Raw genomic sequence first — 26,124 nt, forward strand, 5'->3', positions numbered from 1 at the left:
GCTTTTGACTTGAGCTCGGCCTGCCCTGTGGGGGGTCGGAGTGGGCGTCAGCCGCGTCGGGAGCGACCGGCGCCTCCCACTCGAGGAGCCTCCGTGCGGTCTGTGCCGAACGCCACCCCCCACCCCCTCCCTTTCGGGCACGAGACTCCGCGATGTTGGGGAGCTGCGTCGGAGGGGCGCTCGTCGGGCCGGCGGGCCCCAACTCATACTTACCTGGCAGGGGAGATACCATGATCACTAAGGTGGTTCTCCCAGGGTGAGGCTCATCCATTGCACTCCGGGTGTGCTGACCCCTGCGATTTCCCCAAATGCGGGAAACTCGACTGCATAATTTGTGGTAGTGGGGGACTGCGTTCGCGCTTTCCCCTGATTTCCTATGGTCAAAGACAGAACACAAAAGATGCTCTGCTGAGCCGAAGCGATGCTTTGGAGAAAAGCTCCAAGCAGCGGGCAGACGTGGCCTTTGGCTCCCCCTTGTGGGGGAAGGATGCCACCTTCCCTGTGTCGCTGCTATGCTTTGTTTATTGTTTCTTGGTTGGTTTGAGGTTGTTGCCTTTGCTCGACACTTTGGCCCTTTTTGACCCCCCCACCCCCGGCTGGTGGGGATTGAGCAAGTCGCTTGCATCTCGTTGACTTGGTGACGACATGGCTTGCTCTGCTTGTCTGCAGGTGCAGGCGGGCATGCTCGCGGGAGGGCACCTGCAGCATCCCCATCTCACAGCCTTGGGGCTGGAGCTGGAGCTGTGAGTGGGCCGCTGGTGCGCAGCTATCTGCGGTTTGCTCCTCCTGCCCTTGAGCCTCCTCCAGCGTGCATCCTCTTGAGCGGAGATGAGTGAGTCATGAGAGGGTGCCGGCAGCTGGAGCTCGAGCTGTCTACAGCATGTTCTCAGGCCAGCGCAGCAACGTGACGCGAGGCTGGGGCGGAGCCGAGGCTCCTATATGCAAATGACTCAGGCTGCTGCTGTGCATCTTGGGCGGCTTTTGACTTGAGCTCGGCCTGCCCTGTGGGGGGTCGGAGTGGGCGTCAGCCGCGTCGGGAGCGACCGGCGCCTCCCACTCGAGGAGCCTCCGTGCGGTCTGTGCCGAACGCCACCCCCCACCCCCTCCCTTTCGGGCACGAGACTCCGCGATGTTGGGGAGCTGCGTCGGAGGGGCGCTCGTCGGGCCGGCGGGCCCCAACTCATACTTACCTGGCAGGGGAGATACCATGATCACTAAGGTGGTTCTCCCAGGGTGAGGCTCATCCATTGCACTCCGGGTGTGCTGACCCCTGCGATTTCCCCAAATGCGGGAAACTCGACTGCATAATTTGTGGTAGTGGGGGACTGCGTTCGCGCTTTCCCCTGATTTCCTATGGTCAAAGACAGAACACAAAAGATGCTCTGCTGAGCCGAAGCGATGCTTTGGAGAAAAGCTCCAAGCAGCGGGCAGACGTGGCCTTTGGCTCCCCCTTGTGGGGGAAGGATGCCACCTTCCCTGTGTCGCTGCTATGCTTTGTTTATTGTTTCTTGGTTGGTTTGAGGTTGTTGCCTTTGCTCGACACTTTGGCCCTTTTTGACCCCCCCACCCCCGGCTGGTGGGGATTGAGCAAGTCGCTTGCATCTCGTTGACTTGGTGACGACATGGCTTGCTCTGCTTGTCTGCAGGTGCAGGCGGGCATGCTCGCGGGAGGGCACCTGCAGCATCCCCATCTCACAGCCTTGGGGCTGGAGCTGGAGCTGTGAGTGGGCCGCTGGTGCGCAGCTATCTGCGGTTTGCTCCTCCTGCCCTTGAGCCTCCTCCAGCGTGCATCCTCTTGAGCGGAGATGAGTGAGTCATGAGAGGGTGCCGGCAGCTGGAGCTCGAGCTGTCTACAGCATGTTCTCAGGCCAGCGCAGCAACGTGACGCGAGGCTGGGGCGGAGCCGAGGCTCCTATATGCAAATGACTCAGGCTGCTGCTGTGCATCTTGGGCGGCTTTTGACTTGAGCTCGGCCTGCCCTGTGGGGGGTCGGAGTGGGCGTCAGCCGCGTCGGGAGCGACCGGCGCCTCCCACTCGAGGAGCCTCCGTGCGGTCTGTGCCGAACGCCACCCCCCACCCCCTCCCTTTCGGGCACGAGACTCCGCGATGTTGGGGAGCTGCGTCGGAGGGGCGCTCGTCGGGCCGGCGGGCCCCAACTCATACTTACCTGGCAGGGGAGATACCATGATCACTAAGGTGGTTCTCCCAGGGTGAGGCTCATCCATTGCACTCCGGGTGTGCTGACCCCTGCGATTTCCCCAAATGCGGGAAACTCGACTGCATAATTTGTGGTAGTGGGGGACTGCGTTCGCGCTTTCCCCTGATTTCCTATGGTCAAAGACAGAACACAAAAGATGCTCTGCTGAGCCGAAGCGATGCTTTGGAGAAAAGCTCCAAGCAGCGGGCAGACGTGGCCTTTGGCTCCCCCTTGTGGGGGAAGGATGCCACCTTCCCTGTGTCGCTGCTATGCTTTGTTTATTGTTTCTTGGTTGGTTTGAGGTTGTTGCCTTTGCTCGACACTTTGGCCCTTTTTGACCCCCCCACCCCCGGCTGGTGGGGATTGAGCAAGTCGCTTGCATCTCGTTGACTTGGTGACGACATGGCTTGCTCTGCTTGTCTGCAGGTGCAGGCGGGCATGCTCGCGGGAGGGCACCTGCAGCATCCCCATCTCACAGCCTTGGGGCTGGAGCTGGAGCTGTGAGTGGGCCGCTGGTGCGCAGCTATCTGCGGTTTGCTCCTCCTGCCCTTGAGCCTCCTCCAGCGTGCATCCTCTTGAGCGGAGATGAGTGAGTCATGAGAGGGTGCCGGCAGCTGGAGCTCGAGCTGTCTACAGCATGTTCTCAGGCCAGCGCAGCAACGTGACGCGAGGCTGGGGCGGAGCCGAGGCTCCTATATGCAAATGACTCAGGCTGCTGCTGTGCATCTTGGGCGGCTTTTGACTTGAGCTCGGCCTGCCCTGTGGGGGGTCGGAGTGGGCGTCAGCCGCGTCGGGAGCGACCGGCGCCTCCCACTCGAGGAGCCTCCGTGCGGTCTGTGCCGAACGCCACCCCCCACCCCCTCCCTTTCGGGCACGAGACTCCGCGATGTTGGGGAGCTGCGTCGGAGGGGCGCTCGTCGGGCCGGCGGGCCCCAACTCATACTTACCTGGCAGGGGAGATACCATGATCACTAAGGTGGTTCTCCCAGGGTGAGGCTCATCCATTGCACTCCGGGTGTGCTGACCCCTGCGATTTCCCCAAATGCGGGAAACTCGACTGCATAATTTGTGGTAGTGGGGGACTGCGTTCGCGCTTTCCCCTGATTTCCTATGGTCAAAGACAGAACACAAAAGATGCTCTGCTGAGCCGAAGCGATGCTTTGGAGAAAAGCTCCAAGCAGCGGGCAGACGTGGCCTTTGGCTCCCCCTTGTGGGGGAAGGATGCCACCTTCCCTGTGTCGCTGCTATGCTTTGTTTATTGTTTCTTGGTTGGTTTGAGGTTGTTGCCTTTGCTCGACACTTTGGCCCTTTTTGACCCCCCCACCCCCGGCTGGTGGGGATTGAGCAAGTCGCTTGCATCTCGTTGACTTGGTGACGACATGGCTTGCTCTGCTTGTCTGCAGGTGCAGGCGGGCATGCTCGCGGGAGGGCACCTGCAGCATCCCCATCTCACAGCCTTGGGGCTGGAGCTGGAGCTGTGAGTGGGCCGCTGGTGCGCAGCTATCTGCGGTTTGCTCCTCCTGCCCTTGAGCCTCCTCCAGCGTGCATCCTCTTGAGCGGAGATGAGTGAGTCATGAGAGGGTGCCGGCAGCTGGAGCTCGAGCTGTCTACAGCATGTTCTCAGGCCAGCGCAGCAACGTGACGCGAGGCTGGGGCGGAGCCGAGGCTCCTATATGCAAATGACTCAGGCTGCTGCTGTGCATCTTGGGCGGCTTTTGACTTGAGCTCGGCCTGCCCTGTGGGGGGTCGGAGTGGGCGTCAGCCGCGTCGGGAGCGACCGGCGCCTCCCACTCGAGGAGCCTCCGTGCGGTCTGTGCCGAACGCCACCCCCCACCCCCTCCCTTTCGGGCACGAGACTCCGCGATGTTGGGGAGCTGCGTCGGAGGGGCGCTCGTCGGGCCGGCGGGCCCCAACTCATACTTACCTGGCAGGGGAGATACCATGATCACTAAGGTGGTTCTCCCAGGGTGAGGCTCATCCATTGCACTCCGGGTGTGCTGACCCCTGCGATTTCCCCAAATGCGGGAAACTCGACTGCATAATTTGTGGTAGTGGGGGACTGCGTTCGCGCTTTCCCCTGATTTCCTATGGTCAAAGACAGAACACAAAAGATGCTCTGCTGAGCCGAAGCGATGCTTTGGAGAAAAGCTCCAAGCAGCGGGCAGACGTGGCCTTTGGCTCCCCCTTGTGGGGGAAGGATGCCACCTTCCCTGTGTCGCTGCTATGCTTTGTTTATTGTTTCTTGGTTGGTTTGAGGTTGTTGCCTTTGCTCGACACTTTGGCCCTTTTTGACCCCCCCACCCCCGGCTGGTGGGGATTGAGCAAGTCGCTTGCATCTCGTTGACTTGGTGACGACATGGCTTGCTCTGCTTGTCTGCAGGTGCAGGCGGGCATGCTCGCGGGAGGGCACCTGCAGCATCCCCATCTCACAGCCTTGGGGCTGGAGCTGGAGCTGTGAGTGGGCCGCTGGTGCGCAGCTATCTGCGGTTTGCTCCTCCTGCCCTTGAGCCTCCTCCAGCGTGCATCCTCTTGAGCGGAGATGAGTGAGTCATGAGAGGGTGCCGGCAGCTGGAGCTCGAGCTGTCTACAGCATGTTCTCAGGCCAGCGCAGCAACGTGACGCGAGGCTGGGGCGGAGCCGAGGCTCCTATATGCAAATGACTCAGGCTGCTGCTGTGCATCTTGGGCGGCTTTTGACTTGAGCTCGGCCTGCCCTGTGGGGGGTCGGAGTGGGCGTCAGCCGCGTCGGGAGCGACCGGCGCCTCCCACTCGAGGAGCCTCCGTGCGGTCTGTGCCGAACGCCACCCCCCACCCCCTCCCTTTCGGGCACGAGACTCCGCGATGTTGGGGAGCTGCGTCGGAGGGGCGCTCGTCGGGCCGGCGGGCCCCAACTCATACTTACCTGGCAGGGGAGATACCATGATCACTAAGGTGGTTCTCCCAGGGTGAGGCTCATCCATTGCACTCCGGGTGTGCTGACCCCTGCGATTTCCCCAAATGCGGGAAACTCGACTGCATAATTTGTGGTAGTGGGGGACTGCGTTCGCGCTTTCCCCTGATTTCCTATGGTCAAAGACAGAACACAAAAGATGCTCTGCTGAGCCGAAGCGATGCTTTGGAGAAAAGCTCCAAGCAGCGGGCAGACGTGGCCTTTGGCTCCCCCTTGTGGGGGAAGGATGCCACCTTCCCTGTGTCGCTGCTATGCTTTGTTTATTGTTTCTTGGTTGGTTTGAGGTTGTTGCCTTTGCTCGACACTTTGGCCCTTTTTGACCCCCCCACCCCCGGCTGGTGGGGATTGAGCAAGTCGCTTGCATCTCGTTGACTTGGTGACGACATGGCTTGCTCTGCTTGTCTGCAGGTGCAGGCGGGCATGCTCGCGGGAGGGCACCTGCAGCATCCCCATCTCACAGCCTTGGGGCTGGAGCTGGAGCTGTGAGTGGGCCGCTGGTGCGCAGCTATCTGCGGTTTGCTCCTCCTGCCCTTGAGCCTCCTCCAGCGTGCATCCTCTTGAGCGGAGATGAGTGAGTCATGAGAGGGTGCCGGCAGCTGGAGCTCGAGCTGTCTACAGCATGTTCTCAGGCCAGCGCAGCAACGTGACGCGAGGCTGGGGCGGAGCCGAGGCTCCTATATGCAAATGACTCAGGCTGCTGCTGTGCATCTTGGGCGGCTTTTGACTTGAGCTCGGCCTGCCCTGTGGGGGGTCGGAGTGGGCGTCAGCCGCGTCGGGAGCGACCGGCGCCTCCCACTCGAGGAGCCTCCGTGCGGTCTGTGCCGAACGCCACCCCCCACCCCCTCCCTTTCGGGCACGAGACTCCGCGATGTTGGGGAGCTGCGTCGGAGGGGCGCTCGTCGGGCCGGCGGGCCCCAACTCATACTTACCTGGCAGGGGAGATACCATGATCACTAAGGTGGTTCTCCCAGGGTGAGGCTCATCCATTGCACTCCGGGTGTGCTGACCCCTGCGATTTCCCCAAATGCGGGAAACTCGACTGCATAATTTGTGGTAGTGGGGGACTGCGTTCGCGCTTTCCCCTGATTTCCTATGGTCAAAGACAGAACACAAAAGATGCTCTGCTGAGCCGAAGCGATGCTTTGGAGAAAAGCTCCAAGCAGCGGGCAGACGTGGCCTTTGGCTCCCCCTTGTGGGGGAAGGATGCCACCTTCCCTGTGTCGCTGCTATGCTTTGTTTATTGTTTCTTGGTTGGTTTGAGGTTGTTGCCTTTGCTCGACACTTTGGCCCTTTTTGACCCCCCCACCCCCGGCTGGTGGGGATTGAGCAAGTCGCTTGCATCTCGTTGACTTGGTGACGACATGGCTTGCTCTGCTTGTCTGCAGGTGCAGGCGGGCATGCTCGCGGGAGGGCACCTGCAGCATCCCCATCTCACAGCCTTGGGGCTGGAGCTGGAGCTGTGAGTGGGCCGCTGGTGCGCAGCTATCTGCGGTTTGCTCCTCCTGCCCTTGAGCCTCCTCCAGCGTGCATCCTCTTGAGCGGAGATGAGTGAGTCATGAGAGGGTGCCGGCAGCTGGAGCTCGAGCTGTCTACAGCATGTTCTCAGGCCAGCGCAGCAACGTGACGCGAGGCTGGGGCGGAGCCGAGGCTCCTATATGCAAATGACTCAGGCTGCTGCTGTGCATCTTGGGCGGCTTTTGACTTGAGCTCGGCCTGCCCTGTGGGGGGTCGGAGTGGGCGTCAGCCGCGTCGGGAGCGACCGGCGCCTCCCACTCGAGGAGCCTCCGTGCGGTCTGTGCCGAACGCCACCCCCCACCCCCTCCCTTTCGGGCACGAGACTCCGCGATGTTGGGGAGCTGCGTCGGAGGGGCGCTCGTCGGGCCGGCGGGCCCCAACTCATACTTACCTGGCAGGGGAGATACCATGATCACTAAGGTGGTTCTCCCAGGGTGAGGCTCATCCATTGCACTCCGGGTGTGCTGACCCCTGCGATTTCCCCAAATGCGGGAAACTCGACTGCATAATTTGTGGTAGTGGGGGACTGCGTTCGCGCTTTCCCCTGATTTCCTATGGTCAAAGACAGAACACAAAAGATGCTCTGCTGAGCCGAAGCGATGCTTTGGAGAAAAGCTCCAAGCAGCGGGCAGACGTGGCCTTTGGCTCCCCCTTGTGGGGGAAGGATGCCACCTTCCCTGTGTCGCTGCTATGCTTTGTTTATTGTTTCTTGGTTGGTTTGAGGTTGTTGCCTTTGCTCGACACTTTGGCCCTTTTTGACCCCCCCACCCCCGGCTGGTGGGGATTGAGCAAGTCGCTTGCATCTCGTTGACTTGGTGACGACATGGCTTGCTCTGCTTGTCTGCAGGTGCAGGCGGGCATGCTCGCGGGAGGGCACCTGCAGCATCCCCATCTCACAGCCTTGGGGCTGGAGCTGGAGCTGTGAGTGGGCCGCTGGTGCGCAGCTATCTGCGGTTTGCTCCTCCTGCCCTTGAGCCTCCTCCAGCGTGCATCCTCTTGAGCGGAGATGAGTGAGTCATGAGAGGGTGCCGGCAGCTGGAGCTCGAGCTGTCTACAGCATGTTCTCAGGCCAGCGCAGCAACGTGACGCGAGGCTGGGGCGGAGCCGAGGCTCCTATATGCAAATGACTCAGGCTGCTGCTGTGCATCTTGGGCGGCTTTTGACTTGAGCTCGGCCTGCCCTGTGGGGGGTCGGAGTGGGCGTCAGCCGCGTCGGGAGCGACCGGCGCCTCCCACTCGAGGAGCCTCCGTGCGGTCTGTGCCGAACGCCACCCCCCACCCCCTCCCTTTCGGGCACGAGACTCCGCGATGTTGGGGAGCTGCGTCGGAGGGGCGCTCGTCGGGCCGGCGGGCCCCAACTCATACTTACCTGGCAGGGGAGATACCATGATCACTAAGGTGGTTCTCCCAGGGTGAGGCTCATCCATTGCACTCCGGGTGTGCTGACCCCTGCGATTTCCCCAAATGCGGGAAACTCGACTGCATAATTTGTGGTAGTGGGGGACTGCGTTCGCGCTTTCCCCTGATTTCCTATGGTCAAAGACAGAACACAAAAGATGCTCTGCTGAGCCGAAGCGATGCTTTGGAGAAAAGCTCCAAGCAGCGGGCAGACGTGGCCTTTGGCTCCCCCTTGTGGGGGAAGGATGCCACCTTCCCTGTGTCGCTGCTATGCTTTGTTTATTGTTTCTTGGTTGGTTTGAGGTTGTTGCCTTTGCTCGACACTTTGGCCCTTTTTGACCCCCCCACCCCCGGCTGGTGTGGGATTGAGCAAGTCGCTTGCATCTCGTTGACTTGGTGACGACATGGCTTGCTCTGCTTGTCTGCAGGTGCAGGCGGGCATGCTCGCGGGAGGGCACCTGCAGCATCCCCATCTCACAGCCTTGGGGCTGGAGCTGGAGCTGTGAGTGGGCCGCTGGTGCGCAGCTATCTGCGGTTTGCTCCTCCTGCCCTTGAGCCTCCTCCAGCGTGCATCCTCTTGAGCGGAGATGAGTGAGTCATGAGAGGGTGCCGGCAGCTGGAGCTCGAGCTGTCTACAGCATGTTCTCAGGCCAGCGCAGCAACGTGACGCGAGGCTGGGGCGGAGCCGAGGCTCCTATATGCAAATGACTCAGGCTGCTGCTGTGCATCTTGGGCGGCTTTTGACTTGAGCTCGGCCTGCCCTGTGGGGGGTCGGAGTGGGCGTCAGCCGCGTCGGGAGCGACCGGCGCCTCCCACTCGAGGAGCCTCCGTGCGGTCTGTGCCGAACGCCACCCCCCACCCCCTCCCTTTCGGGCACGAGACTCCGCGATGTTGGGGAGCTGCGTCGGAGGGGCGCTCGTCGGGCCGGCGGGCCCCAACTCATACTTACCTGGCAGGGGAGATACCATGATCACTAAGGTGGTTCTCCCAGGGTGAGGCTCATCCATTGCACTCCGGGTGTGCTGACCCCTGCGATTTCCCCAAATGCGGGAAACTCGACTGCATAATTTGTGGTAGTGGGGGACTGCGTTCGCGCTTTCCCCTGATTTCCTATGGTCAAAGACAGAACACAAAAGATGCTCTGCTGAGCCGAAGCGATGCTTTGGAGAAAAGCTCCAAGCAGCGGGCAGACGTGGCCTTTGGCTCCCCCTTGTGGGGGAAGGATGCCACCTTCCCTGTGTCGCTGCTATGCTTTGTTTATTGTTTCTTGGTTGGTTTGAGGTTGTTGCCTTTGCTCGACACTTTGGCCCTTTTTGACCCCCCCACCCCCGGCTGGTGGGGATTGAGCAAGTCGCTTGCATCTCGTTGACTTGGTGACGACATGGCTTGCTCTGCTTGTCTGCAGGTGCAGGCGGGCATGCTCGCGGGAGGGCACCTGCAGCATCCCCATCTCACAGCCTTGGGGCTGGAGCTGGAGCTGTGAGTGGGCCGCTGGTGCGCAGCTATCTGCGGTTTGCTCCTCCTGCCCTTGAGCCTCCTCCAGCGTGCATCCTCTTGAGCGGAGATGAGTGAGTCATGAGAGGGTGCCGGCAGCTGGAGCTCGAGCTGTCTACAGCATGTTCTCAGGCCAGCGCAGCAACGTGACGCGAGGCTGGGGCGGAGCCGAGGCTCCTATATGCAAATGACTCAGGCTGCTGCTGTGCATCTTGGGCGGCTTTTGACTTGAGCTCGGCCTGCCCTGTGGGGGGTCGGAGTGGGCGTCAGCCGCGTCGGGAGCGACCGGCGCCTCCCACTCGAGGAGCCTCCGTGCGGTCTGTGCCGAACGCCACCCCCCACCCCCTCCCTTTCGGGCACGAGACTCCGCGATGTTGGGGAGCTGCGTCGGAGGGGCGCTCGTCGGGCCGGCGGGCCCCAACTCATACTTACCTGGCAGGGGAGATACCATGATCACTAAGGTGGTTCTCCCAGGGTGAGGCTCATCCATTGCACTCCGGGTGTGCTGACCCCTGCGATTTCCCCAAATGCGGGAAACTCGACTGCATAATTTGTGGTAGTGGGGGACTGCGTTCGCGCTTTCCCCTGATTTCCTATGGTCAAAGACAGAACACAAAAGATGCTCTGCTGAGCCGAAGCGATGCTTTGGAGAAAAGCTCCAAGCAGCGGGCAGACGTGGCCTTTGGCTCCCCCTTGTGGGGGAAGGATGCCACCTTCCCTGTGTCGCTGCTATGCTTTGTTTATTGTTTCTTGGTTGGTTTGAGGTTGTTGCCTTTGCTCGACACTTTGGCCCTTTTTGACCCCCCCACCCCCGGCTGGTGGGGATTGAGCAAGTCGCTTGCATCTCGTTGACTTGGTGACGACATGGCTTGCTCTGCTTGTCTGCAGGTGCAGGCGGGCATGCTCGCGGGAGGGCACCTGCAGCATCCCCATCTCACAGCCTTGGGGCTGGAGCTGGAGCTGTGAGTGGGCCGCTGGTGCGCAGCTATCTGCGGTTTGCTCCTCCTGCCCTTGAGCCTCCTCCAGCGTGCATCCTCTTGAGCGGAGATGAGTGAGTCATGAGAGGGTGCCGGCAGCTGGAGCTCGAGCTGTCTACAGCATGTTCTCAGGCCAGCGCAGCAACGTGACGCGAGGCTGGGGCGGAGCCGAGGCTCCTATATGCAAATGACTCAGGCTGCTGCTGTGCATCTTGGGCGGCTTTTGACTTGAGCTCGGCCTGCCCTGTGGGGGGTCGGAGTGGGCGTCAGCCGCGTCGGGAGCGACCGGCGCCTCCCACTCGAGGAGCCTCCGTGCGGTCTGTGCCGAACGCCACCCCCCACCCCCTCCCTTTCGGGCACGAGACTCCGCGATGTTGGGGAGCTGCGTCGGAGGGGCGCTCGTCGGGCCGGCGGGCCCCAACTCATACTTACCTGGCAGGGGAGATACCATGATCACTAAGGTGGTTCTCCCAGGGTGAGGCTCATCCATTGCACTCCGGGTGTGCTGACCCCTGCGATTTCCCCAAATGCGGGAAACTCGACTGCATAATTTGTGGTAGTGGGGGACTGCGTTCGCGCTTTCCCCTGATTTCCTATGGTCAAAGACAGAACACAAAAGATGCTCTGCTGAGCCGAAGCGATGCTTTGGAGAAAAGCTCCAAGCAGCGGGCAGACGTGGCCTTTGGCTCCCCCTTGTGGGGGAAGGATGCCACCTTCCCTGTGTCGCTGCTATGCTTTGTTTATTGTTTCTTGGTTGGTTTGAGGTTGTTGCCTTTGCTCGACACTTTGGCCCTTTTTGACCCCCCCACCCCCGGCTGGTGGGGATTGAGCAAGTCGCTTGCATCTCGTTGACTTGGTGACGACATGGCTTGCTCTGCTTGTCTGCAGGTGCAGGCGGGCATGCTCGCGGGAGGGCACCTGCAGCATCCCCATCTCACAGCCTTGGGGCTGGAGCTGGAGCTGTGAGTGGGCCGCTGGTGCGCAGCTATCTGCGGTTTGCTCCTCCTGCCCTTGAGCCTCCTCCAGCGTGCATCCTCTTGAGCGGAGATGAGTGAGTCATGAGAGGGTGCCGGCAGCTGGAGCTCGAGCTGTCTACAGCATGTTCTCAGGCCAGCGCAGCAACGTGACGCGAGGCTGGGGCGGAGCCGAGGCTCCTATATGCAAATGACTCAGGCTGCTGCTGTGCATCTTGGGCGGCTTTTGACTTGAGCTCGGCCTGCCCTGTGGGGGGTCGGAGTGGGCGTCAGCCGCGTCGGGAGCGACCGGCGCCTCCCACTCGAGGAGGCCTCCGTGCGGTCTGTGCCGAACGCCACCCCCCACCCCCTCCCTTTCGGGCACGAGACTCCGCGATGTTGGGGAGCTGCGTCGGAGGGGCGCTCGTCGGGCCGGCGGGCCCCAACTCATACTTACCTGGCAGGGGAGATACCATGATCACTAAGGTGGTTCTCCCAGGGTGAGGCTCATCCATTGCACTCCGGGTGTGCTGACCCCTGCGATTTCCCCAAATGCGGGAAACTCGACTGCATAATTTGTGGTAGTGGGGGACTGCGTTCGCGCTTTCCCCTGATTTCCTATGGTCAAAGACAGAACACAAAAGATGCTCTGCTGAGCCGAAGCGATGCTTTGGAGAAAAGCTCCAAGCAGCGGGCAGACGTGGCCTTTGGCTCCCCCTTGTGGGGGAAGGATGCCACCTTCCCTGTGTCGCTGCTATGCTTTGTTTATTGTTTCTTGGTTGGTTTGAGGTTGTTGCCTTTGCTCGCTCGACACTTTGGCCCTTTTTGACCCCCCCACCCCCGGCTGGTGGGGATTGAGCAAGTCGCTTGCATCTCGTTGACTTGGTGACGACATGGCTTGCTCTGCTTGTCTGCAGGTGCAGGCGGGCATGCTCGCGGGAGGGCACCTGCAGCATCCCCATCTCACAGCCTTGGGGCTGGAGCTGGAGCTGTGAGTGGGCCGCTGGTGCGCAGCTATCTGCGGTTTGCTCCTCCTGCCCTTGAGCCTCCTCCAGCGTGCATCCTCTTGAGCGGAGATGAGTGAGTCATGAGAGGGTGCCGGCAGCTGGAGCTCGAGCTGTCTACAGCATGTTCTCAGGCCAGCGCAGCAACGTGACGCGAGGCTGGGGCGGAGCCGAGGCTCCTATATGCAAATGACTCAGGCTGCTGCTGTGCATCTTGGGCGGCTTTTGACTTGAGCTCGGCCTGCCCTGTGGGGGGTCGGAGTGGGCGTCAGCCGCGTCGGGAGCGACCGGCGCCTCCCACTCGAGGAGCCTCCGTGCGGTCTGTGCCGAACGCCACCCCCCACCCCCTCCCTTTCGGGCACGAGACTCCGCGATGTTGGGGAGCTGCGTCGGAGGGGCGTCGTCGGGCCGGCGGGCCCCAACTCATACTTACCTGGCAGGGGAGATACCATGATCACTAAGGTGGTTCTCCCAGGGTGAGGCTCATCCATTGCACTCCGGGTGTGCTGACCCCTGCGATTTCCCCAAATGCGGGAAACTCGACTGCATAATTTGTGGTAGTGGGGACTGCGTTCGCGCTTTCCCCTGATTTCCTATGGTCAAAGACAGAACACAAAAGATGCTCTGCTGAGCCGAAGCGATGCTTTGGAGAAAAGCTCCAAGCAGCGGGCAGACGTGGCCTTTGGCTCCCCCTTGTGGGGGAAGGATGCCACCTTCCCTGTGTCGCTGCTATGCTTTGTTTATTGTTTCTTGGTTGGTTTGAGGTTGTTGCCTTTGCTCGACACTTTGGCCCTTTTTGACCCCCCCACCCCCGGCTGGTGGGGATTGAGCAAGTCGCTTGCATCTCGTTGACTTGGTGACGACATGGCTTGCTCTGCTTGTCTGCAGGTGCAGGCGGGCATGCTCGCGGGAGGGCACCTGCAGCATCCCCATCTCACAGCCTTGGGGCTGGAGCTGGAGCTGTGAGTGGGCCGCTGGTGCGCAGCTATCTGCGGTTTGCTCCTCCTGCCCTTGAGCCTCCTCCAGCGTGCATCCTCTTGAGCGGAGATGAGTGAGTCATGAGAGGGTGCCGGCAGCTGGAGCTCGAGCTGTCTACAGCATGTTCTCAGGCCAGCGCAGCAACGTGACGCGAGGCTGGGGCGGAGCCGAGGCTCCTATATGCAAATGACTCAGGCTGCTGCTGTGCATCTTGGGCGGCTTTTGACTTGAGCTCGGCCTGCCCTGTGGGGGGTCGGAGTGGGCGTCAGCCGCGTCGGGAGCGACCGGCGCCTCCCACTCGAGGAGCCTCCGTGCGGTCTGTGCCGAACGCCACCCCCCCACCCCCTCCCTTTCGGGCACGAGACTCCGCGATGTTGGGGAGCTGCGTCGGAGGGGCGCTCGTCGGGCCGGCGGGCCCCAACTCATACTTACCTGGCAGGGGAGATACCATGATCACTAAGGTGGTTCTCCCAGGGTGAGGCTCATCCATTGCACTCCGGGTGTGCTGACCCCTGCGATTTCCCCAAATGCGGGAAACTCGACTGCATAATTTGTGGTAGTGGGGGACTGCGTTCGCGCTTTCCCCTGATTTCCTATGGTCAAAGACAGAACACAAAAGATGCTCTGCTGAGCCGAAGCGATGCTTTGGAGAAAAGCTCCAAGCAGCGGGCAGACGTGGCCTTTGGCTCCCCCTTGTGGGGGAAGGATGCCACCTTCCCTGTGTCGCTGCTATGCTTTGTTTATTGTTTCTTGGTTGGTTTGAGGTTGTTGCCTTTGCTCGACACTTTGGCCCTTTTTGACCCCCCCACCCCCGGCTGGTGGGGATTGAGCAAGTCGCTTGCATCTCGTTGACTTGGTGACGACATGGCTTGCTCTGCTTGTCTGCAGGTGCAGGCGGGCATGCTCGCGGGAGGGCACCTGCAGCATCCCCATCTCACAGCCTTGGGGCTGGAGCTGGAGCTGTGAGTGGGCCGCTGGTGCGCAGCTATCTGCGGTTTGCTCCTCCTGCCCTTGAGCCTCCTCCAGCGTGCATCCTCTTGAGCGGAGATGAGTGAGTCATGAGAGGGTGCCGGCAGCTGGAGCTCGAGCTGTCTACAGCATGTTCTCAGGCCAGCGCAGCAACGTGACGCGAGGCTGGGGCGGAGCCGAGGCTCCTATATGCAAATGACTCAGGCTGCTGCTGTGCATCTTGGGCGGCTTTTGACTTGAGCTCGGCCTGCCCTGTGGGGGGTCGGAGTGGGCGTCAGCCGCGTCGGGAGCGACCGGCGCCTCCCACTCGAGGAGCCTCCGTGCGGTCTGTGCCGAACGCCACCCCCCCACCCCCTCCCTTTCGGGCACGAGACTCCGCGATGTTGGGGAGCTGCGTCGGAGGGGCGCTCGTCGGGCCGGCGGGCCCCAACTCATACTTACCTGGCAGGGGAGATACCATGATCACTAAGGTGGTTCTCCCAGGGTGAGGCTCATCCATTGCACTCCGGGTGTGCTGACCCCTGCGATTTCCCCAAATGCGGGAAACTCGACTGCATAATTTGTGGTAGTGGGGGACTGCGTTCGCGCTTTCCCCTGATTTCCTATGGTCAAAGACAGAACACAAAAGATGCTCTGCTGAGCCGAAGCGATGCTTTGGAGAAAAGCTCCAAGCAGCGGGCAGACGTGGCCTTTGGCTCCCCCTTGTGGGGGAAGGATGCCACCTTCCCTGTGTCGCTGCTATGCTTTGTTTATTGTTTCTTGGTTGGTTTGAGGTTGTTGCCTTTGCTCGACACTTTGGCCCTTTTTGACCCCCCCACCCCCGGCTGGTGGGGATTGAGCAAGTCGCTTGCATCTCGTTGACTTGGTGACGACATGGCTTGCTCTGCTTGTCTGCAGGTGCAGGCGGGCATGCTCGCGGGAGGGCACCTGCAGCATCCCCATCTCACAGCCTTGGGGCTGGAGCTGGAGCTGTGAGTGGGCCGCTGGTGCGCAGCTATCTGCGGTTTGCTCCTCCTGCCCTTGAGCCTCCTCCAGCGTGCATCCTCTTGAGCGGAGATGAGTGAGTCATGAGAGGGTGCCGGCAGCTGGAGCTCGAGCTGTCTACAGCATGTTCTCAGGCCAGCGCAGCAACGTGACGCGAGGCTGGGGCGGAGCCGAGGCTCCTATATGCAAATGACTCAGGCTGCTGCTGTGCATCTTGGGCGGCTTTTGACTTGAGCTCGGCCTGCCCTGTGGGGGGTCGGAGTGGGCGTCAGCCGCGTCGGGAGCGACCGGCGCCTCCCACTCGAGGAGCCTCCGTGCGGTCTGTGCCGAACGCCACCCCCCACCCCCTCCCTTTCGGGCACGAGACTCCGCGATGTTGGGGAGCTGCGTCGGAGGGGCGCTCGTCGGGCCGGCGGGCCCCAACTCATACTTACCTGGCAGGGGAGATACCATGATCACTAAGGTGGTTCTCCCAGGGTGAGGCTCATCCATTGCACTCCGGGTGTGCTGACCCCTGCGATTTCCCCAAATGCGGGAAACTCGACTGCATAATTTGTGGTAGTGGGGGACTGCGTTCGCGCTTTCCCCTGATTTCCTATGGTCAAAGACAGAACACAAAAGATGCTCTGCTGAGCCGAAGCGATGCTTTGGAGAAAAGCTCCAAGCAGCGGGCAGACGTGGCCTTTGGCTCCCCCTTGTGGGGGAAGGATGCCACCTTCCCTGTGTCGCTGCTATGCTTTGTTTATTGTTTCTTGGTTGGTTTGAGGTTGTTGCCTTTGCTCGACACTTTGGCCCTTTTTGACCCCCCCACCCCCGGCTGGTGGGGATTGAGCAAGTCGCTTGCATCTCGTTGACTTGGTGACGACATGGCTTGCTCTGCTTGTCTGCAGGTGCAGGCGGGCATGCTCGCGGGAGGGCACCTGCAGCATCCCCATCTCACAGCCTTGGGGCTGGAGCTGGAGCTGTGAGTGGGCCGCTGGTGCGCAGCTATCTGCGGTTTGCTCCTCCTGCCCTTGAGCCTCCTCCAGCGTGCATCCTCTTGAGCGGAGATGAGTGAGTCATGAGAGGGTGCCGGCAGCTGGAGCTCGAGCTGTCTACAGCATGTTCTCAGGCCAGCGCAGCAACGTGACGCGAGGCTGGGGCGGAGCCGAGGCTCCTATATGCAAATGACTCAGGCTGCTGCTGTGCATCTTGGGCGGCTTTTGACTTGAGCTCGGCCTGCCCTGTGGGGGGTCGGAGTGGGCGTCAGCCGCGTCGGGAGCGACCGGCGCCTCCCACTCGAGGAGCCTCCGTGCGGTCTGTGCCGAACGCCACCCCCCACCCCCTCCCTTTCGGGCACGAGACTCCGCGATGTTGGGGAGCTGCGTCGGAGGGGCGCTCGTCGGGCCGGCGGGCCCCAACTCATACTTACCTGGCAGGGGAGATACCATGATCACTAAGGTGGTTCTCCCAGGGTGAGGCTCATCCATTGCACTCCGGGTGTGCTGACCCCTGCGATTTCCCCAAATGCGGGGAACTCGACTGCATAATTTGTGGTCGTGGGGGACTGCGTTCGCGCTTTCCCCTGATTTCCTATGGTCAAAGACAGAACACAAAAGATGCTCTGCTGAGCCGAAGCGATGCTTTGGAGAAAAGCTCCAAGCAGCGGGCAGACGTGGCCTTTGGCTCCCCCTTGTGGGGGAAGGATGCCACCTTCCCTGTGTCGCTGCTATGCTTTGTTTATTGTTTCTTGGTTGGTTTGAGGTTGTTGCCTTTGCTCGACACTTTGGCCCTTTTTGACCCCCCCACCCCCGGCTGGTGGGGATTGAGCAAGTCGCTTGCATCTCGTTGACTTGGTGACGACATGGCTTGCTCTGCTTGTCTGCAGGTGCAGGCGGGCATGCTCGCGGGAGGGCACCTGCAGCATCCCCATCTCACAGCCTTGGGGCTGGAGCTGGAGCTGTGAGTGGGCCGCTGGTGCGCAGCTATCTGCGGTTTGCTCCTCCTGCCCTTGAGCCTCCTCCAGCGTGCATCCTCTTGAGCGGAGATGAGTGAGTCATGAGAGGGTGCCGGCAGCTGGAGCTCGAGCTGTCTACAGCATGTTCTCAGGCCAGCGCAGCAACGTGACGCGAGGCTGGGGCGGAGCCGAGGCTCCTATATGCAAATGACTCAGGCTGCTGCTGTGCATCTTGGGCGGCTTTTGACTTGAGCTCGGCCTGCCCTGTGGGGGGTCGGAGTGGGCGTCAGCCGCGTCGGGAGCGACCGGCGCCTCCCACTCGAGGAGCCTCCGTGCGGTCTGTGCCGAACGCCACCCCCCACCCCCCTCCCTTTCGGGCACGAGACTCCGCGATGTTGGGGAGCTGCGTCGGAGGGGGCGCTCGTCGGGCCGGCGGGCCCCAACTCATACTTACCTGGCAGGGGAGATACCATGATCACTAAGGTGGTTCTCCCAGGGTGAGGCTCATCCATTGCACTCCGGGTGTGCTGACCCCTGCGATTTCCCCAAATGCGGGAAACTCGACTGCATAATTTGTGGTAGTGGGGGACTGCGTTCGCGCTTTCCCCTGATTTCCTATGGTCAAAGACAGAACACAAAAGATGCTCTGCTGAGCCGAAGCGATGCTTTGGAGAAAAGCTCCAAGCAGCGGGCAGACGTGGCCTTTGGCTCCCCCTTGTGGGGGAAGGATGCCACCTTCCCTGTGTCGCTGCTATGCTTTGTTTATTGTTTCTTGGTTGGTTTGAGGTTGTTGCCTTTGCTCGACACTTTGGCCCTTTTTGACCCCCCCACCCCCGGCTGGTGGGGATTGAGCAAGTCGCTTGCATCTCGTTGACTTGGTGACGACATGGCTTGCTCTGCTTGTCTGCAGGTGCAGGCGGGCATGCTCGCGGGAGGGCACCTGCAGCATCCCCATCTCACAGCCTTGGGGCTGGAGCTGGAGCTGTGAGTGGGCCGCTGGTGCGCAGCTATCTGCGGTTTGCTCCTCCTGCCCTTGAGCCTCCTCCAGCGTGCATCCTCTTGAGCGGAGATGAGTGAGTCATGAGAGGGTGCCGGCAGCTGGAGCTCGAGCTGTCTACAGCATGTTCTCAGGCCAGCGCAGCAACGTGACGCGAGGCTGGGGCGGAGCCGAGGCTCCTATATGCAAATGACTCAGGCTGCTGCTGTGCATCTTGGGCGGCTTTTGACTTGAGCTCGGCCTGCCCTGTGGGGGGTCGGAGTGGGCGTCAGCCGCGTCGGGAGCGACCGGCGCCTCCCACTCGAGGAGCCTCCGTGCGGTCTGTGCCGAACGCCACCCCCCACCCCCTCCCTTTCGGGCACGAGACTCCGCGATGTTGGGGAGCTGCGTCGGAGGGGCGCTCGTCGGGCCGGCGGGCCCCAACTCATACTTACCTGGCAGGGGAGATACCATGATCACTAAGGTGGTTCTCCCAGGGTGAGGCTCATCCATTGCACTCCGGGTGTGCTGACCCCTGCGATTTCCCCAAATGCGGGAAACTCGACTGCATAATTTGTGGTAGTGGGGGACTGCGTTCGCGCTTTCCCCTGATTTCCTATGGTCAAAGACAGAACACAAAAGATGCTCTGCTGAGCCGAAGCGATGCTTTGGAGAAAAGCTCCAAGCAGCGGGCAGACGTGGCCTTTGGCTCCCCCTTGTGGGGGAAGGATGCCACCTTCCCTGTGTCGCTGCTATGCTTTGTTTATTGTTTCTTGGTTGGTTTGAGGTTGTTGCCTTTGCTCGACACTTTGGCCCTTTTTGACCCCCCCACCCCCGGCTGGTGGGGATTGAGCAAGTCGCTTGCATCTCGTTGACTTGGTGACGACATGGCTTGCTCTGCTTGTCTGCAGGTGCAGGCGGGCATGCTCGCGGGAGGGCACCTGCAGCATCCCCATCTCACAGCCTTGGGGCTGGAGCTGGAGCTGTGAGTGGGCCGCTGGTGCGCAGCTATCTGCGGTTTGCTCCTCCTGCCCTTGAGCCTCCTCCAGCGTGCATCCTCTTGAGCGGAGATGAGTGAGTCATGAGAGGGTGCCGGCAGCTGGAGCTCGAGCTGTCTACAGCATGTTCTCAGGCCAGCGCAGCAACGTGACGCGAGGCTGGGGCGGAGCCGAGGCTCCTATATGCAAATGACTCAGGCTGCTGCTGTGCATCTTGGGCGGCTTTTGACTTGAGCTCGGCCTGCCCTGTGGGGGGTCGGAGTGGGCGTCAGCCGCGTCGGGAGCGACCGGCGCCTCCCACTCGAGGAGCCTCCGTGCGGTCTGTGCCGAACGCCACCCCCCACCCCCTCCCTTTCGGGCACGAGACTCCGCGATGTTGGGGAGCTGCGTCGGAGGGGCGCTCGTCGGGCCGGCGGGCCCCAACTCATACTTACCTGGCAGGGGAGATACCATGATCACTAAGGTGGTTCTCCCAGGGTGAGGCTCATCCATTGCACTCCGGGTGTGCTGACCCCTGCGATTTCCCCAAATGCGGGAAACTCGACTGCATAATTTGTGGTCGTGGGGGACTGCGTTCGCGCTTTCCCCTGATTTCCTATGGTCAAAGACAGAACACAAAAGATGCTCTGCTGAGCCGAAGCGATGCTTTGGAGAAAAGCTCCAAGCAGCGGGCAGACGTGGCCTTTGGCTCCCCCTTGTGGGGGAAGGATGCCACCTTCCCTGTGTCGCTGCTATGCTTTGTTTATTGTTTCTTGGTTGGTTTGAGGTTGTTGCCTTTGCTCGACACTTTGGCCCTTTTTGACCCCCCCACCCCCGGCTGGTGGGGATTGAGCAAGTCGCTTGCATCTCGTTGACTTGGTGACGACATGGCTTGCTCTGCTTGTCTGCAGGTGCAGGCGGGCATGCTCGCGGGAGGGCACCTGCAGCATCCCCATCTCACAGCCTTGGGGCTGGAGCTGGAGCTGTGAGTGGGCCGCTGGTGCGCAGCTATCTGCGGTTTGCTCCTCCTGCCCTTGAGCCTCCTCCAGCGTGCATCCTCTTGAGCGGAGATGAGTGAGTCATGAGAGGGTGCCGGCAGCTGGAGCTCGAGCTGTCTACAGCATGTTCTCAGGCCAGCGCAGCAACGTGACGCGAGGCTGGGGCGGAGCCGAGGCTCCTATATGCAAATGACTCAGGCTGCTGCTGTGCATCTTGGGCGGCTTTTGACTTGAGCTCGGCCTGCCCTGTGGGGGGTCGGAGTGGGCGTCAGCCGCGTCGGGAGCGACCGGCGCCTCCCACTCGAGGAGCCTCCGTGCGGTCTGTGCCGAACGCCACCCCCCACCCCCTCCCTTTCGGGCACGAGACTCCGCGATGTTGGGGAGCTGCGTCGGAGGGGCGCTCGTCGGGCCGGCGGGCCCCAACTCATACTTACCTGGCAGGGGAGATACCATGATCACTAAGGTGGTTCTCCCAGGGTGAGGCTCATCCATTGCACTCCGGGTGTGCTGACCCCTGCGATTTCCCCAAATGCGGGAAACTCGACTGCATAATTTGTGGTAGTGGGGGACTGCGTTCGCGCTTTCCCCTGATTTCCTATGGTCAAAGACAGAACACAAAAGATGCTCTGCTGAGCCGAAGCGATGCTTTGGAGAAAAGCTCCAAGCAGCGGGCAGACGTGGCCTTTGGCTCCCCCTTGTGGGGGAAGGATGCCACCTTCCCTGTGTCGCTGCTATGCTTTGTTTATTGTTTCTTGGTTGGTTTGAGGTTGTTGCCTTTGCTCGACACTTTGGCCCTTTTTGACCCCCCCACCCCCGGCTGGTGGGGATTGAGCAAGTCGCTTGCATCTCGTTGACTTGGTGACGACATGGCTTGCTCTGCTTGTCTGCAGGTGCAGGCGGGCATGCTCGCGGGAGGGCACCTGCAGCATCCCCATCTCACAGCCTTGGGGCTGGAGCTGGAGCTGTGAGTGGGCCGCTGGTGCGCAGCTATCTGCGGTTTGCTCCTCCTGCCCTTGAGCCTCCTCCAGCGTGCATCCTCTTGAGCGGAGATGAGTGAGTCATGAGAGGGTGCCGGCAGCTGGAGCTCGAGCTGTCTACAGCATGTTCTCAGGCCAGCGCAGCAACGTGACGCGAGGCTGGGGCGGAGCCGAGGCTCCTATATGCAAATGACTCAGGCTGCTGCTGTGCATCTTGGGCGGCTTTTGACTTGAGCTCGGCCTGCCCTGTGGGGGGTCGGAGTGGGCGTCAGCCGCGTCGGGAGCGACCGGCGCCTCCCACTCGAGGAGCCTCCGTGCGGTCTGTGCCGAACGCCACCCCCCACCCCCTCCCTTTCGGGCACGAGACTCCGCGATGTTGGGGAGCTGCGTCGGAGGGGCGCTCGTCGGGCCGGCGGGCCCCAACTCATACTTACCTGGCAGGGGAGATACCATGATCACTAAGGTGGTTCTCCCAGGGTGAGGCTCATCCATTGCACTCCGGGTGTGCTGACCCCTGCGATTTCCCCAAATGCGGGAAACTCGACTGCATAATTTGTGGTAGTGGGGGACTGCGTTCGCGCTTTCCCCTGATTTCCTATGGTCAAAGACAGAACACAAAAGATGCTCTGCTGAGCCGAAGCGATGCTTTGGAGAAAAGCTCCAAGCAGCGGGCAGACGTGGCCTTTGGCTCCCCCTTGTGGGGGAAGGATGCCACCTTCCCTGTGTCGCTGCTATGCTTTGTTTATTGTTTCTTGGTTGGTTTGAGGTTGTTGCCTTTGCTCGACACTTTGGCCCTTTTTGACCCCCCCACCCCCGGCTGGTGGGGATTGAGCAAGTCGCTTGCATCTCGTTGACTTGGTGACGACATGGCTTGCTCTGCTTGTCTGCAGGTGCAGGCGGGCATGCTCGCGGGAGGGCACCTGCAGCATCCCCATCTCACAGCCTTGGGGCTGGAGCTGGAGCTGTGAGTGGGCCGCTGGTGCGCAGCTATCTGCGGTTTGCTCCTCCTGCCCTTGAGCCTCCTCCAGCGTGCATCCTCTTGAGCGGAGATGAGTGAGTCATGAGAGGGTGCCGGCAGCTGGAGCTCGAGCTGTCTACAGCATGTTCTCAGGCCAGCGCAGCAACGTGACGCGAGGCTGGGGCGGAGCCGAGGCTCCTATATGCAAATGACTCAGGCTGCTGCTGTGCATCTTGGGCGGCTTTTGACTTGAGCTCGGCCTGCCCCTGTGGGGGGTCGGAGTGGGCGTCAGCCGCGTCGGGAGCGACCGGCGCCTCCCACTCGAGGAGCCTCCGTGCGGTCTGTGCCGAACGCCACCCCCCACCCCCTCCCTTTCGGGCACGAGACTCCGCGATGTTGGGGAGCTGCGTCGGAGGGGCGCTCGTCGGGCCGGCGGGCCCCAACTCATACTTACCTGGCAGGGGAGATACCATGATCACTAAGGTGGTTCTCCCAGGGTGAGGCTCATCCATTGCACTCCGGGTGTGCTGACCCCTGCGATTTCCCCAAATGCGGGAAACTCGACTGCATAATTTGTGGTAGTGGGGGACTGCGTTCGCGCTTTCCCCTGATTTCCTATGGTCAAAGACAGAACACAAAAGATGCTCTGCTGAGCCGAAGCGATGCTTTGGAGAAAAGCTCCAAGCAGCGGGCAGACGTGGCCTTTGGCTCCCCCTTGTGGGGGAAGGATGCCACCTTCCCTGTGTCGCTGCTATGCTTTGTTTATTGTTTCTTGGTTGGTTTGAGGTTGTTGCCTTTGCTCGACACTTTGGCCCTTTTTGACCCCCCCCACCCCCGGCTGGTGGGGATTGAGCAAGTCGCTTGCATCTCGTTGACTTGGTGACGACATGGCTTGCTCTGCTTGTCTGCAGGTGCAGGCGGGCATGCTCGCGGGAGGGCACCTGCAGCATCCCCATCTCACAGCCTTGGGGCTGGAGCTGGAGCTGTGAGTGGGCCGCTGGTGCGCAGCTATCTGCGGTTTGCTCCTCCTGCCCTTGAGCCTCCTCCAGCGTGCATCCTCTTGAGCGGAGATGAGTGAGTCATGAGAGGGTGCCGGCAGCTGGAGCTCGAGCTGTCTACAGCATGTTCTCAGGCCAGCGCAGCAACGTGACGCGAGGCTGGGGCGGAGCCGAGGCTCCTATATGCAAATGACTCAGGCTGCTGCTGTGCATCTTGGGCGGCTTTTGACTTGAGCTCGGCCTGCCCTGTGGGGGGTCGGAGTGGGCGTCAGCCGCGTCGGGAGCGACCGGCGCCTCCCACTCGAGGAGCCTCCGTGCGGTCTGTGCCGAACGCCACCCCCCACCCCCTCCCTTTCGGGCACGAGACTCCGCGATGTTGGGGAGCTGCGTCGGAGGGGCGCTCGTCGGGCCGGCGGGCCCCAACTCATACTTACCTGGCAGGGGAGATACCATGATCACTAAGGTGGTTCTCCCAGGGTGAGGCTCATCCATTGCACTCCGGGTGTGCTGACCCCTGCGATTTCCCCAAATGCGGGAAACTCGACTGCATAATTTGTGGTAGTGGGGGACTGCGTTCGCGCTTTCCCCTGATTTCCTATGGTCAAAGACAGAACACAAAAGATGCTCTGCTGAGCCGAAGCGATGCTTTGGAGAAAAGCTCCAAGCAGCGGGCAGACGTGGCCTTTGGCTCCCCCTTGTGGGGGAAGGATGCCACCTTCCCTGTGTCGCTGCTATGCTTTGTTTATTGTTTCTTGGTTGGTTTGAGGTTGTTGCCTTTGCTCGACACTTTGGCCCTTTTTGACCCCCCCACCCCCGGCTGGTGGGGATTGAGCAAGTCGCTTGCATCTCGTTGACTTGGTGACGACATGGCTTGCTCTGCTTGTCTGCAGGTGCAGGCGGGCATGCTCGCGGGAGGGCACCTGCAGCATCCCCATCTCACAGCCTTGGGGCTGGAGCTGGAGCTGTGAGTGGGCCGCTGGTGCGCAGCTATCTGCGGTTTGCTCCTCCTGCCCTTGAGCCTCCTCCAGCGTGCATCCTCTTGAGCGGAGATGAGTGAGTCATGAGAGGGTGCCGGCAGCTGGAGCTCGAGCTGTCTACAGCATGTTCTCAGGCCAGCGCAGCAACGTGACGCGAGGCTGGGGCGGAGCCGAGGCTCCTATATGCAAATGACTCAGGCTGCTGCTGTGCATCTTGGGCGGCTTTTGACTTGAGCTCGGCCTGCCCTGTGGGGGGTCGGAGTGGGCGTCAGCCGCGTCGGGAGCGACCGGCGCCTCCCACTCGAGGAGCCTCCGTGCGGTCTGTGCCGAACGCCACCCCCCACCCCCTCCCTTTCGGGCACGAGACTCCGCGATGTTGGGGAGCTGCGTCGGAGGGGCGCTCGTCGGGCCGGCGGGCCCCAACTCATACTTACCTGGCAGGGGAGATACCATGATCACTAAGGTGGTTCTCCCAGGGTGAGGCTCATCCATTGCACTCCGGGTGTGCTGACCCCTGCGATTTCCCCAAATGCGGGAAACTCGACTGCATAATTTGTGGTAGTGGGGGACTGCGTTCGCGCTTTCCCCTGATTTCCTATGGTCAAAGACAGAACACAAAAGATGCTCTGCTGAGCCGAAGCGATGCTTTGGAGAAAAGCTCCAAGCAGCGGGCAGACGTGGCCTTTGGCTCCCCCTTGTGGGGGAAGGATGCCACCTTCCCTGTGTCGCTGCTATGCTTTGTTTATTGTTTCTTGGTTGGTTTGAGGTTGTTGCCTTTGCTCGACACTTTGGCCCTTTTTGACCCCCCCACCCCCGGCTGGTGGGGATTGAGCAAGTCGCTTGCATCTCGTTGACTTGGTGACGACATGGCTTGCTCTGCTTGTCTGCAGGTGCAGGCGGGCATGCTCGCGGGAGGGCACCTGCAGCATCCCCATCTCACAGCCTTGGGGCTGGAGCTGGAGCTGTGAGTGGGCCGCTGGTGCGCAGCTATCTGCGGTTTGCTCCTCCTGCCCTTGAGCCTCCTCCAGCGTGCATCCTCTTGAGCGGAGATGAGTGAGTCATGAGAGGGTGCCGGCAGCTGGAGCTCGAGCTGTCTACAGCATGTTCTCAGGCCAGCGCAGCAACGTGACGCGAGGCTGGGGCGGAGCCGAGGCTCCTATATGCAAATGACTCAGGCTGCTGCTGTGCATCTTGGGCGGCTTTTGACTTGAGCTCGGCCTGCCCTGTGGGGGGGTCGGAGTGGGCGTCAGCCGCGTCGGGAGCGACCGGCGCCTCCCACTCGAGGAGCCTCCGTGCGGTCTGTGCCGAACGCCACCCCCCACCCCCTCCCTTTCGGGCACGAGACTCCGCGATGTTGGGGAGCTGCGTCGGAGGGGCGCTCGTCGGGCCGGCGGGCCCCAACTCATACTTACCTGGCAGGGGAGATACCATGATCACTAAGGTGGTTCTCCCAGGGTGAGGCTCATCCATTGCACTCCGGGTGTGCTGACCCCTGCGATTTCCCCAAATGCGGGAAACTCGACTGCATAATTTGTGGTAGTGGGGGACTGCGTTCGCGCTTTCCCCTGATTTCCTATGGTCAAAGACAGAACACAAAAGATGCTCTGCTGAGCCGAAGCGATGCTTTGGAGAAAAGCTCCAAGCAGCGGGCAGACGTGGCCTTTGGCTCCCCCTTGTGGGGGAAGGATGCCACCTTCCCTGTGTCGCTGCTATGCTTTGTTTATTGTTTCTTGGTTGGTTTGAGGTTGTTGCCTTTGCTCGACACTTTGGCCCTTTTTGACCCCCCCACCCCCGGCTGGTGGGGATTGAGCAAGTCGCTTGCATCTCGTTGACTTGGTGACGACATGGCTTGCTCTGCTTGTCTGCAGGTGCAGGCGGGCATGCTCGCGGGAGGGCACCTGCAGCATCCC

General features: G+C 61.3%; 27 non-coding genes across 27 annotated transcripts; all 27 read left to right on the plus strand.

Annotated features, from left to right (window-relative positions):
- Nucleotides 1-205: 205 nt before the first annotated feature.
- On the plus strand, nucleotides 206-369 carry LOC138653279 (U1 spliceosomal RNA). Its single transcript, XR_011315827.1, has one exon. It is a non-coding gene; the product is annotated as a U1 spliceosomal RNA (small nuclear RNA).
- Nucleotides 370-1,182: 813 nt separating this feature from the next.
- LOC138653280 (U1 spliceosomal RNA) lies at nucleotides 1,183-1,346 on the plus strand. The gene has a single exon (XR_011315828.1). It is a non-coding gene; the product is annotated as a U1 spliceosomal RNA (small nuclear RNA).
- Nucleotides 1,347-2,159: 813 nt separating this feature from the next.
- On the plus strand, nucleotides 2,160-2,323 carry LOC138653281 (U1 spliceosomal RNA). The gene has a single exon (XR_011315829.1). It is a non-coding gene; the product is annotated as a U1 spliceosomal RNA (small nuclear RNA).
- An 813-nt stretch (nucleotides 2,324-3,136) lies between these two features.
- On the plus strand, nucleotides 3,137-3,300 carry LOC138653283 (U1 spliceosomal RNA). Its single transcript, XR_011315831.1, has one exon. It is a non-coding gene; the product is annotated as a U1 spliceosomal RNA (small nuclear RNA).
- An 813-nt stretch (nucleotides 3,301-4,113) lies between these two features.
- On the plus strand, nucleotides 4,114-4,277 carry LOC138653284 (U1 spliceosomal RNA). The gene has a single exon (XR_011315832.1). It is a non-coding gene; the product is annotated as a U1 spliceosomal RNA (small nuclear RNA).
- An 813-nt stretch (nucleotides 4,278-5,090) lies between these two features.
- LOC138653285 (U1 spliceosomal RNA) lies at nucleotides 5,091-5,254 on the plus strand. Its single transcript, XR_011315833.1, has one exon. It is a non-coding gene; the product is annotated as a U1 spliceosomal RNA (small nuclear RNA).
- An 813-nt stretch (nucleotides 5,255-6,067) lies between these two features.
- Nucleotides 6,068-6,231, plus strand: LOC138653286 (U1 spliceosomal RNA). Its single transcript, XR_011315834.1, has one exon. It is a non-coding gene; the product is annotated as a U1 spliceosomal RNA (small nuclear RNA).
- An 813-nt stretch (nucleotides 6,232-7,044) lies between these two features.
- LOC138653287 (U1 spliceosomal RNA) lies at nucleotides 7,045-7,208 on the plus strand. Its single transcript, XR_011315835.1, has one exon. It is a non-coding gene; the product is annotated as a U1 spliceosomal RNA (small nuclear RNA).
- An 813-nt stretch (nucleotides 7,209-8,021) lies between these two features.
- Nucleotides 8,022-8,185, plus strand: LOC138653288 (U1 spliceosomal RNA). The gene has a single exon (XR_011315836.1). It is a non-coding gene; the product is annotated as a U1 spliceosomal RNA (small nuclear RNA).
- Nucleotides 8,186-8,999: 814 nt separating this feature from the next.
- Nucleotides 9,000-9,163, plus strand: LOC138653289 (U1 spliceosomal RNA). Its single transcript, XR_011315837.1, has one exon. It is a non-coding gene; the product is annotated as a U1 spliceosomal RNA (small nuclear RNA).
- An 813-nt stretch (nucleotides 9,164-9,976) lies between these two features.
- On the plus strand, nucleotides 9,977-10,140 carry LOC138653290 (U1 spliceosomal RNA). Its single transcript, XR_011315838.1, has one exon. It is a non-coding gene; the product is annotated as a U1 spliceosomal RNA (small nuclear RNA).
- An 813-nt stretch (nucleotides 10,141-10,953) lies between these two features.
- LOC138653291 (U1 spliceosomal RNA) lies at nucleotides 10,954-11,117 on the plus strand. The gene has a single exon (XR_011315839.1). It is a non-coding gene; the product is annotated as a U1 spliceosomal RNA (small nuclear RNA).
- An 814-nt stretch (nucleotides 11,118-11,931) lies between these two features.
- LOC138653292 (U1 spliceosomal RNA) lies at nucleotides 11,932-12,095 on the plus strand. The gene has a single exon (XR_011315840.1). It is a non-coding gene; the product is annotated as a U1 spliceosomal RNA (small nuclear RNA).
- An 816-nt stretch (nucleotides 12,096-12,911) lies between these two features.
- On the plus strand, nucleotides 12,912-13,074 carry LOC138653309 (U1 spliceosomal RNA). The gene has a single exon (XR_011315857.1). It is a non-coding gene; the product is annotated as a U1 spliceosomal RNA (small nuclear RNA).
- Nucleotides 13,075-13,888: 814 nt separating this feature from the next.
- Nucleotides 13,889-14,052, plus strand: LOC138653294 (U1 spliceosomal RNA). Its single transcript, XR_011315842.1, has one exon. It is a non-coding gene; the product is annotated as a U1 spliceosomal RNA (small nuclear RNA).
- An 814-nt stretch (nucleotides 14,053-14,866) lies between these two features.
- Nucleotides 14,867-15,030, plus strand: LOC138653295 (U1 spliceosomal RNA). Its single transcript, XR_011315843.1, has one exon. It is a non-coding gene; the product is annotated as a U1 spliceosomal RNA (small nuclear RNA).
- An 813-nt stretch (nucleotides 15,031-15,843) lies between these two features.
- On the plus strand, nucleotides 15,844-16,007 carry LOC138653296 (U1 spliceosomal RNA). Its single transcript, XR_011315844.1, has one exon. It is a non-coding gene; the product is annotated as a U1 spliceosomal RNA (small nuclear RNA).
- Nucleotides 16,008-16,820: 813 nt separating this feature from the next.
- LOC138653308 (U1 spliceosomal RNA) lies at nucleotides 16,821-16,984 on the plus strand. Its single transcript, XR_011315856.1, has one exon. It is a non-coding gene; the product is annotated as a U1 spliceosomal RNA (small nuclear RNA).
- An 815-nt stretch (nucleotides 16,985-17,799) lies between these two features.
- Nucleotides 17,800-17,963, plus strand: LOC138653297 (U1 spliceosomal RNA). The gene has a single exon (XR_011315845.1). It is a non-coding gene; the product is annotated as a U1 spliceosomal RNA (small nuclear RNA).
- An 813-nt stretch (nucleotides 17,964-18,776) lies between these two features.
- LOC138653298 (U1 spliceosomal RNA) lies at nucleotides 18,777-18,940 on the plus strand. Its single transcript, XR_011315846.1, has one exon. It is a non-coding gene; the product is annotated as a U1 spliceosomal RNA (small nuclear RNA).
- An 813-nt stretch (nucleotides 18,941-19,753) lies between these two features.
- LOC138653306 (U1 spliceosomal RNA) lies at nucleotides 19,754-19,917 on the plus strand. Its single transcript, XR_011315854.1, has one exon. It is a non-coding gene; the product is annotated as a U1 spliceosomal RNA (small nuclear RNA).
- Nucleotides 19,918-20,730: 813 nt separating this feature from the next.
- LOC138653299 (U1 spliceosomal RNA) lies at nucleotides 20,731-20,894 on the plus strand. The gene has a single exon (XR_011315847.1). It is a non-coding gene; the product is annotated as a U1 spliceosomal RNA (small nuclear RNA).
- An 813-nt stretch (nucleotides 20,895-21,707) lies between these two features.
- On the plus strand, nucleotides 21,708-21,871 carry LOC138653300 (U1 spliceosomal RNA). The gene has a single exon (XR_011315848.1). It is a non-coding gene; the product is annotated as a U1 spliceosomal RNA (small nuclear RNA).
- Nucleotides 21,872-22,685: 814 nt separating this feature from the next.
- LOC138653301 (U1 spliceosomal RNA) lies at nucleotides 22,686-22,849 on the plus strand. The gene has a single exon (XR_011315849.1). It is a non-coding gene; the product is annotated as a U1 spliceosomal RNA (small nuclear RNA).
- An 814-nt stretch (nucleotides 22,850-23,663) lies between these two features.
- LOC138653302 (U1 spliceosomal RNA) lies at nucleotides 23,664-23,827 on the plus strand. The gene has a single exon (XR_011315850.1). It is a non-coding gene; the product is annotated as a U1 spliceosomal RNA (small nuclear RNA).
- An 813-nt stretch (nucleotides 23,828-24,640) lies between these two features.
- On the plus strand, nucleotides 24,641-24,804 carry LOC138653303 (U1 spliceosomal RNA). Its single transcript, XR_011315851.1, has one exon. It is a non-coding gene; the product is annotated as a U1 spliceosomal RNA (small nuclear RNA).
- Nucleotides 24,805-25,618: 814 nt separating this feature from the next.
- LOC138653305 (U1 spliceosomal RNA) lies at nucleotides 25,619-25,782 on the plus strand. Its single transcript, XR_011315853.1, has one exon. It is a non-coding gene; the product is annotated as a U1 spliceosomal RNA (small nuclear RNA).
- The last annotated feature ends 342 nt before the right edge of the window (nucleotides 25,783-26,124 follow it).

The sequence above is a fragment of the Ranitomeya imitator genome, unplaced genomic scaffold (assembly GCF_032444005.1).
Source record: "Ranitomeya imitator isolate aRanImi1 unplaced genomic scaffold, aRanImi1.pri SCAFFOLD_1355, whole genome shotgun sequence".
NCBI lineage: Eukaryota > Metazoa > Chordata > Amphibia > Anura > Dendrobatidae > Ranitomeya > Ranitomeya imitator.